General features: G+C 37.7%; 1 long non-coding RNA gene across 3 annotated transcripts in view; it reads left to right on the forward strand.

Moving 5' to 3' along the window:
• The window catches only part of LOC109308401, a 33,486-nt gene extending 27,397 nt beyond the window's left edge, over positions 1-6,089 (forward strand). The window contains exons 2-3 of one of the 3 annotated variants that reach the window (XR_002100606.1): positions 4,888-5,294; positions 5,767-6,089. This is a non-coding gene — a long non-coding RNA (uncharacterized LOC109308401). Of the gene's footprint in view, positions 1-4,887; positions 5,448-5,766 lie in introns of those variants that run through there. The other 2 variants (XR_002100604.1, XR_002100605.1) reach the window with 2 other exon arrangements.
• Positions 6,090-10,892: the final 4,803 nt, after the last annotated feature.

The raw sequence follows: 10,892 nt of genomic DNA on the forward strand, positions 1-10,892 counted from the left end.
AAGTTGTTTATAAAGGCCTGGCCCTGCCCCCTTCTGGCCACGTGACTCACCTGGTCACCCTGGCAACCGGCACCTGAGCTGCCTGGGTGATTGGCAGCTCTGCCAATCACCCTCACAGTCACGGGGCACCTATGTGACTCCGTGACAGGTGGTGCTCTCACCTTCCCTGGAGATCTTCAAGAGGAGACTGGATAGGCATCTGGCTGAGGTTTTGTGACCCCTGCCACCCCCAGTGCTCCTTCCTGCCCATGGCAGGGGGTCAGACTCAATGATCTGTCTAGGTCCCTTCCAACTCATTGTTTCTGTGATTCTATGATAAGAATAAGATGAGGAGAAGCATGAAAATGTTTGAAAACTTAACTTTCAAGTAAGGTTTAAAAAAAAAAACAAACCCACACTCTTGCCATTTGCCAACCATGTTTTACCTTAGTGTGTCTTTGAAAAAAATCTTCATTTAGAAGATATAACCGTTGCAAAATTAGTTTATAGAAAGTGTGTTTCTATCTCAAGTACAATTATAATATACGGGCTTTATAATTGATTATTATTATTAGGGGTAATCTTTACAATAAAATAAGTATATTTTACTATAAATAGTAAAACATTCCAAAGCAACCTCTGACAGAGTGAAAAATGTCTACATTTATTCTGAATAACGAGGTTTAGCTGGAGAATAATGAGGCTTTTGTTTGTTAATCTTAGGTGCTTCCTTTACTGTGAGCAAATTATATAAGTGCTTAAAAAGCTTTTAATGAAGGAATAGATTTTAAGGTGCAGTGACAACCTTTGACTGAAGATGTTAATTTATGGAGTTTTAGAAGATTTTCCTTTCTTTTTTTTTTTTTTTTGTATGCAGTACTGGGTTGAAAGCAATGCTCTCTCTTACAGAAGCTGGTTTAAAGCTTCCCCCTACCCCCTCCAAAAATACAAAAGAATCAATGCCTCTTGGGGTACATTCAACACTTTCTTCTTGATATATCCACAAATAAAATTTGATAAATCCAAAACTAAAATTTTTATTAGTTATTCCCCCCCCACACACAGAGCTTAATACCTTGCCATGTCTCATAACTATATGCACACTGTACACCTGATGTTCTCTTAAAGACACCCCTTGGTCCATGTATGTTAATGATGTATACCTGTATTGTAGTTATATTCGTATAATTCTTGGTAGATAAATGTGCCTCATGCCAGGAAATCATTTCTGTCTGTTTACCAGGGCACAGTTTGAACTTTGCTGGTCTCCCAAATTGATCTCCATCTGAAACAATACTTGGTGGATATTTTCCACTTAGTCTGCTGGGTCTACAGAGAGTCAAATTAAGAACTATGTGGTGAGGCAAAACAGCAAAGTGTTCAAGCTGAGGATATCCTTAAGTGTTCTGCATTCCTTAGAGAAGCAGGATATGGCAAGAGCCGCCTTTGTTTAAAAAAAGAATCGTAGTTAAATCCCAGACTTAATAATTCTCTCTCTAAAAGAAAATATCTTAGCTTCTATCCCCTGAGTTCTCACTCTAGAGTAAAGAAAATAATCATTTTGTTTATAAATCACCTTCCCTCATAGGCACATTGAAATAATGACTAAACAGTTGATATGGAATAAAATAGTCATCATAACAAGACATGGGAACAATAATATATTAAGAAGCCAAAACTTGATCCTCAAGAAGTTTGCTTCCTTATATAAGCAGCTGATTCCAGTACAGGTAAAAACACTACACTGAGAAAAGAGTGGACTTGGAATAAGAAACCCTTTTATTTCTGACTCTTTTAAGATAAAAGCAAGCAAAAATTCAGGTGGTAGAGTGTTATCAGAGACACTTCCATTTATTTGTCATGTACAATTATAGCTTCTTATATACAACTGTCTATGAACAGTTAGGCTCTAGAAGACCACCGGTCTAAAACCATCCTTTACAAAAACTGGGTAGGCCCTAGTCTAATTTTTAATTAGTCTATATCCCTTGTGTACTCATCAGTTTATTTTTTTTTCTCCATGTTATACCAGCCATTATTGCCAAAAACTCTCAGGATGGGACCAGCAACTTCCTATTTTCTTCATTTTCAGCTCCCAAGAGAAATCATCTATGCCCAACAGGGAAATGTTCCTAGCAAGGACCCCACCCAACTGACACACCAACTTTCAAACACCTTCTTTACCCCCAGAAACCTGCCTTTATTCTCTATGCCTCCTCAGCAAAAAGCTGGTTTCCAATTTATTACATATTTTGTAAATACCAACCACCTGAGCCACCCACATTAAATCCCTCTTGCAAACTTAACCCAATAATTACAAATCATCCCATTCTCCTGTTGCTTAAAAACTTTCAAGCTTTTTTTTTTCATTAAATGGGTAGTGCTTAACTAACTCCAATGAAACAATTAAGCATCATTAAAAGTTTCATCCTGAAACACAGGGGACAAAGTAATGAAAGGCCCTCTATTCAGGGTTAAAGCCTTAATGGGAACATGATACTGTTTTGTAGTTAGTAGTTGTGTTAGGTGTTCTGATTATTGCAATATTCTACTGAATGATGGGAAAACTAGCAGTGAAAGCAGAAGTAAATGATAAAGAGTTGTGTTGTCTCTCCCACTACAGAGCAGAAAAGGGAGAGAGAAAAAATACACACTAATGATGAACATCTGACCTCAGATGGCATAAATTAAAATAATTAGAAGACTGCTCCTCATGAATCTGTAGAAGCATCTCAAAATCCAGAGAATTCTTAGGACAGCATTTAAAGGGAACACAACCTAACAAAATCATACATTGTAAGCAATAGTGAAAATATTCACCGTTGGTACTGGAATGACCTGCATTTATTGAAAAGGTGAAGTGACACACACAACCTGATTAACAGGTATTTCGGTTTTTAAATGCCTTTCATTTTTTTTCTCAGCCTGGATGAAGTAGCTTCTTTTGGAGGAGTTTACATTTGTTTCTGTCAGAATGGACCGGGCCCCCCTGCCATTGCAATTAAAGTGAACATCGCATAGCGTGCTTAGGAACATTGGTTGCTTTATTCTGGGCTTCCTGTAGTATGTCTTCTTTAACATTATGAAACTAGGCAGCAACTGAAGTTAATTCTGCTATAAATACCCAGGCTACCTTACTGGAGTCTCTCAGCATTTTTAAAAAACCTTGGTAGAACAAAAGCATCATATACTGTGGACATACTCCCTCCCCACCACCTCCAAATTCAAAAATGGGCTGTAACTTTTAAACTATAATATTTCTTTACTGTAGTAACCCAAAGAAGAATGATCTGGTAATGTACAGCATTTTAGGCACAAGTATCTTTATTCTGTTGCTATGGTTTTGGATGTAACAGAGTGATTGTGGAAGTTCCCTGCTTCCACAGGCAAAATCTTTGTCACATCAAATGTTAAGCACTAGAAATGTCACATCCCATCTAGAAAAGAATTGGGAATCCAAACTAAGGCGCATACACAGGAAGCATCTCAAATAGGAAATCCAAAACATTGAAACACCCTAAATGAATGCACACTTGAAAACCTTCTTGGCCATTGACTGCATCCCAGGAGACTGGAATGGAGAGAAGTACTAAAATAACAAGTTCCTAACACTGAGCGGCCAACTAGCAGCAAGAAAAAACTTTATGGACTGGAATCTATTCCACCTCTTAGGCATATAACGATGTTCAGGTACCCAAGTGCAATTCTGTTTCACTCTGCTTGAGTCCCTGAAAAGTTGTTCATAAGAGAGAGAGATATGTGATCCTTTTATTCCTCTGCTTTGTTTTGATTCAGTTTTAAGGGTAAGATGATGCTTGTTGCAAAAATAGATGCATTAGTCGACTTTCATGGACTCGACTAGGGTGGAATTAGAATCATGGACTTAGAAATCAAGTTTCTAAGTCCATGTTCCTAATAGGACCAGTGTGTCATCTGACAGTCCTTTCAATTGGGTTATATCCAAAGCAGCCCTTGGGGTATGCTGGAGTAAGACACAGATGATTATCCAAGAAGTAGCCTGAAATGTGTTGTTTAGCTGTTGATATTTACCTACAGCCCATCTGTAAATTGTGTATTTGTAAAAGGAAAGATTTAAGAAGGATGTTGTAAACCAGAATAAACTTGTTCATAAGAATGTACCATTAAAGTAAAGGCAACTACTCAATTAACTAAGCCATGATTGTCAGCAGCCCATCTTTCTCCTCAAGAAAAAATAATATTTTACTCTAACATTGTAGTGAGGTGCTAATAATATATGGTTTATTATAAGCTTGATTAGCTTGTAGCAGAACTAGAGACAGCCTATGTAACTTTTATAATGGATAGGTTAGGAATTAACTCATTAACTCATAGGTTGTCAGTAGGATTTACAGTTTTTGTTGGCTTTAAGATGAGCAGCTGTATGATTCTTTCCCAGTGAACTGTAAAGTCCTTTACTGTGGACAAGCCTGATAGCAAGACAGGACTGTTACAGGCTAATCCTAAACTCATTGAAGTCAATGGAAAGATTCCTACTAACTTCATTCATCTTTCAATTAGACATTTAAAACACATCTGGTGCCTACATGTGTAGCAGAAAATATTCTTATCCAGACAACATCTTTGTACTTGAATATAATTTTCTCTGGTAGTAGTTTTTTTTTGACCCTCTGCACATTTTTAATACCTGGAACCATGGATTGAACATGAAAGTTTGCTCTTTTTTTGTCCAATCAAATAGATCCCCAAAATTTTACAGAAAATATTGTGACCTAGCCATGCTAGATCAGTACTGTTTGTCTACATTTTTATATTGATATTGTCTCTTTCATTTTCTTGGGCTGTCAGTCATTTCCTAGATATGCTTTCTGTATATATGGCAGGGAGTGGGGTTGTCTGATTTCAGTCATTTCTTATGTACTTTATTAGGTCCTGGGGCCAAGGCATTCCCGCTAGAGGCTGGACCTATGGGCAGTGCTTCTGCTCAAAAAGTGCCTTGCAGTTATGGGTCTCATCATTTCCATAAATTCTTAAACTTGGGGGGGCTTTACCACTAATTAAGAAATATTCCCTTTATCCATCTGACCTATGTTGTTTTGTTTTTTAGTTGCTGGAGAAGTTGGTGGCAGAATAGCCTCATGCTCACCTCCATCAATTCATTTATTTAAGGAATTAACTCATTGAATGGAAACCTTGCACATGAAAGCATCATGTGGTTTTCCTATGGCTACAGTGATCCCACCTCATTGTTTTATAATGTCAGACTTGAATTCTGAGCTCCATGCTGGTGATCATTGCCTCCTATTTTCTAGGGTTCCCAGAGTGCTGCAGCATCAGTAAGGAATAATCCAGCACAAATTATTTTGTCTAAATATACTTCAGAATTAATATCCTTTAGCTATCTATCTATGTGTGGTCTGACAACATAAAAAGTCATAACTTTTGCTGGGCCAGAGGACATCAATAAAACTCCGGTTGTCTCTCTAATCCATCCAATGACTTCTTTCTCTCATACAGCTAGAAAAATAATTAAATTATGTATTTATAGATTCATTTGGATTTGCAGCATAACAAAAAAGACTCCCATTCATAAACCCTGGGCACTGTGCCCTGACAAACATGCACACATAATACAAATGCTCCAGATACCTAAAATGATATCCAACCATATTCCGTTCATTCATAGCAAGCTACTCAGGGTGGGAAACATGGTAAAAATGCTGGTCTTTTTGGAAACTGCCCTTATTACTGACCAGATTTGTCTTTGCCTTAGTGTCTCTTACTCTCTCTGTCTGATTTATTTCTTAGGTGCAGCAGATGCTTACAGGTTGTATCTACGTGAGCAAATAAGACATGACATGATGCCAAACCATTGCAGTACACTGCTGTTCGTGTTATTAAATATTCATGAGTAAAACACAGCCATCTTCTTTCTAACTATGGTACAAACTTTTCCTTTATTACAACTGACAGCAAATTGGCATTTTGCTGTCAGCATTAGAAAGGAAAATGAAAAAAAAATAAAGCAAGCACTGACTTTATGAAAATGGGTAATATTTTGCAATGATTTGTTTTCTTACTACAAATTCTTTTCAGTGGGCGCATCTACATGACATGCTGACTGTGCAGTAGCCAAATAATCCTGTGCAATAGTACGCCACAGCATTAACAGTGCTAATACACTGCTGTGCAGTATTATTAGGCTTATAGTACCATCACTTAAAAGGTGTTCGCTGGTGCTACTGCACAGTAACTCTGGCTTGATTATACAAGTACTAAATAAATGCTCAGTGACCACTGTACAGTAGTGTCTTGTGTAGATGTGCCCTTTTTATTTTAACACCTGAATGCAGTAAATCCTTTGTTCCTTCCTCTTAAGACTCAGTTAAAAATTCTTCATCAACCACTGGACTATTGCTTAACAATTCTTTCAGGCATTCTGATTTACCTATTTGCAGAAGGGAATTCCCTCATTTTACCAGGTATACTCAGGGAACATAATTTAGGCATTTTATTATAAAGATGTATTCTCCCATACCCATCATACGTAACTGAGATAAGATACACCTATAGAACTCTGGATGTTTTAGCTGGAATCAGCTGAGAAAGACTGGTAAATATTAATATCAGTACCTAGATAACACTATTTACTCCTCAGCCATTTTCTCCTTGTTAGTCAAAGAAGGGTTAATATCCCCCCCCCCACACACCAAATAACTAGGAATCTGATTATTTCCAGACCACTTGTAAGGGGAAAAGATGCATGTATAGGTATGTACTGTTTTCTTAAGTGATTTCAAGACTACCAACAAAATCCAGCAGATAACTCTTCCATAACCAAGGTTATTTTCCTACCTCGACTAGTCAGGGATAATTGTAACTAAAGACTTTAAATAACTAACTTTAAATAACCAGTCTAGCTATTTAAAGCATTAACTAGACTAGTCATTCTCTCTTTCACCACAAAATTGTCAAGTTACTTTAATCTAGCTTTAATAACATCCATAAACACCATGGCACAGACTGGGCATGTCTATGCATGCATATTAATGCAATGCAATTAACTCTGGTCCTCATCACACTGGAGCGTATTGCTCCCCAGCACACTGCTTACATGTGCATTGGGGACCACAATACATTGACCTGGGTTACAGCAGCCCCGGTTCACAGAAGTATGGGGGGGTCAGCCTGCCAACCCAGGGCAACTCCCCGCAACATGCTGTGGAGGAGCTGGCGGGAGCATGAGGGTCCTCCAGTGCGGGGCTAGCCAGCAGGCAGCCCACACACTTAGGCACCTTCATGCCCCAGCCAGCCGGATCAGCATCTACATGTGTGCTGTTGTGGAATAAAAAAACCCTACAGCAGGTTAGTAATTGTATTTACAGCAGGATAGTACTTGTAAATGTGCAATGGTTACTGCGCAGCTAATGAGTCTATTCTGCAGTACACAATTCATGTAGATGTGTCCACTGAGGTGGTAATGGCAAAATACCCCATGAGCACTCCACTGCAAAGTCATCCCAGCATTACAAACATTTTTAGACATTATATTTATATACTTCACCAGACAACCATGCTTTCTTAGAATGCATTTCCAGTATCTGGCAATGTTAATTGTTTTGTGGAGCGTATGGGGACTATTCTACCTGAAAATGTTTAAGGTCTTTGATGAAAACACATATAATGCGGACCACAGATGGAAAAACAAACGTTTTCCTCATTTACTTGCTGGATTTCAAAATTAAATCCAAGAAAAGGAAAAATCCTGCATGTATTTAAAAGAAATGAACATCTGTGAACAAAAGCCCATTTTTTAAATCCTATCTTTTGTTTGATTGCCTTCTAAGACCAGAAAGCTTTCCTATTGAATAAAATGGGATAGTATCTCTTGAAGCCAGGATCCATTTCTTTTAGAGCACTATATATTTTCCCTATCCAGCTCCCAGTTTGCTTAAAAGCAGCTTTGGCAACTCTGTCCAGATGTTAAAATAAAAAAAAATTACTTGTGGTGACTGGTACTAGTATGGTGCTTTTCAAATCCCAAAGAGTAAAAACAGGAAAATGTCTATATAGAATAGTGATCACCTTATGCAGGAAAACCTCTTCTCGTGGGCCTCATTTTAAAAGATAAGTAAACAAAATTATATGATCACAATTGCATGTGTATTTTTAGAGGCAAACTGTATTGTGTACAAATTAGTTTTGCACAAGGTGGCCAGTTACATTCTTAACTATCTTTTCACACAGTTGTGATCATATCCAATGACACAGATTACAAAAGCAACTATTAGGTCTGCTTCACAAATGTGATGTATAGCCACATACGCAAGATTTAAATTCTAGCCCTTATTTATCTTTCTGAGACACACAGAGAAATCTTTCCTACTGTTTGCAATGCAGAGTTAATATGGCTATGGACAACGGAACAGAATTCTGTATCGTCTCATGCATCATTATCAAAGCTTTCAGCATTTCTGTGGTACTACCTTCACCCCATGAGGCGAGAGATGTTCTGTGTGAGAGCATAAGATAGTGAAACTTTCAGGTTCTTTTCCTTCCTCCATATATACTGGGCTCTTTCATCAATTATTTCCTGACAGCATTTTTTGAAGTTCCTGTACACAGTCATATGAGCACACTTTCTGGGTGAGCCTATGCTCATTGTAACAAGGAGGGTGATAGAAAGTTTTGAATTCCAACATCCAACATCCTTTATTTAAGATATAGATAGATAACATGAGGCAATTCCTGCTAAATTCTTCCCATTAAGAAATAGGAAGTAAGGGGAAGTATACTATGACAAAGACAGCTGACTTTCTGCACTCTTATGACAGAAAGGTAGTATCCCATGGGTGGAGGGACTTACAGATTTCAGGAGATTTATGTTCCGTCTTTCGGTAAACAGTTAGAGATCCCATTGGATTCAACATAAATTATACCCAAGCCAGACCTCAGTGAAAATGAGAAAGGTCTTCAGGTTTTGGTCTCTGATCACAGAATTTTTACTGATGAGGCCAAAAGAAAATTACTTGACCCTTCTCCTATTAAGGAAGTGGAAAAGCTCCCATTGATTCAAGTGGGAACAGGATCTATATCTGGCTTTGCTGTTGTTTTACAGTCACTTTTTATTTTCTGGAAAGGCCATCTATTTAATCAATTTTTCAGACAAAGTCAAGTAAAGTGAAGACTATTTTATTTTGATATGGGGTTACCTAACAAAAGTTTGAGGGCCAAGATTATCAGTGCTCCATTTAGAGAGAAAAAACAAAAACCAACTAAAATTGTTTCACAAATTTTAACAACCTATGAATTTCATTATAAACAAAAGAGAAGTAAGATGCACACAACTTAAATAAAGGTTCAAAATAACAATTTAGGAATTTTCTTACATGTTAGAATGAATGTTTTCAGCCTAAGGAAAACAAGGACATATGGTTAGAGAAGAGACTCAGAAAAAAAGTATGTTTAGTTTAACAGAAGTTACGTCTGGTCTCTCTTAGTGTGTGTGTGTTAATCTGTTTAACGTACATCTTTTATTCATGTTGACTCACATTGGGAATTATACATACATGTTCTAGTCCTAATCCTCAAATACTGTAATTCTGATCAAAAGAAAAGAAAAGTACAAATCTCACATTAGCTAATGGCATGCAAGGTTAGCAACACACCCAACCTGACTCCGCAACCTGAATGACCAGGTACTCACGTGTAGCTGGGTCAACTGGATGAGGCTTACAGCCTGAGCCCAGAGTGAAATGCCCACTTATGTTTCTCCAACCACATGAACCACCCTAATGATTTTCCTACCATGCCCCAATCCTATGGCTCCCTATGTGGAATCTTGTTAAATACTTGTCACAAAGTGCCCACGCATGCCTAGTTATTATCATTGTGAATACAGATGTGACACAGTGAGTAAGAAAGGGACTGATATTTATTTCCTGCCTATAGTAACATGACAGTAGCCAAAATACCATTTCATTCTTGTCCTGTGACTGCTGTAAAAAGTCAATATAGTTTGACATTGATGCCTTGCAGTACGGTGTAGAATACCTCCCAGGGAACAGACCATACTCGGTAGGGTCAGGCTTTTCAGAGAAAGGGCAACCTATGAGAAAGTACAAGAATATACTGAATTTACTAAAACACTGGCATCTTTAGTTGCATGGGATTTTTAGTTTCATATTTTATTCTGTTAAATGTAACGAAAAGGTCTGACATATTTCTCAGATGTGTCAAAGAACATTTATTCACATACAGAGACTTGACTACTTTGAGTCATCTGTATAATCATTTACAACATATGTATACATTAGTACAGTAACTGCATTTTTAAAATAAATATGGCAACCTTGTTACTGTGCTGTCATTTAGTACTTCCTTTTGGATGTACTAAATGATGATGTAGTAACAGCCCATACTGCACCACGCACACCACACCTGGTTACTTTTAGCTGCTATGTCACCACTATTAGCAGGGAGTGCATTGCTATAGTGACATAGCTCCTGTGTCAAGGTTTCTGACTGCTGATGCTACGTTGCAGTAGAGGGTTGCTACAGCGACATAGCATCACGTGTAGACATGCCCAATGTGTGCTCTACATCCAAGAACGAAATGACGTCACCCATTTCTTTCATTATTGCTCCAGCTCCTGATCTTGGCAAACAATTTAAGGTGATATAGTAAAACTCCAAATTATTAGCAATAAGGTCATGACTGATGTATTTTGGTAATGAAGGGCTGTGACCAAAGTGGACAAAACAGTTCTAACAATCCCACTGTATCACTATGGGTTCATTCAAGTAATTATGAAAGATTGATGTGGGCAGATATATAGACACTGAGCATTTTAAGGATCCCGTTTCAAAAGGCACATTCTTTTTTTTTGAATTAATAATGACAAAGCGGGCACCGTTTCCCAAGAAAATACAAA

This window comes from Crocodylus porosus, unplaced genomic scaffold (assembly GCF_001723895.1).
Source record: "Crocodylus porosus isolate Cpor-Errol unplaced genomic scaffold, CroPor_comp1, whole genome shotgun sequence".
In the NCBI taxonomy this organism is placed as follows: domain Eukaryota; kingdom Metazoa; phylum Chordata; order Crocodylia; family Crocodylidae; genus Crocodylus; species Crocodylus porosus.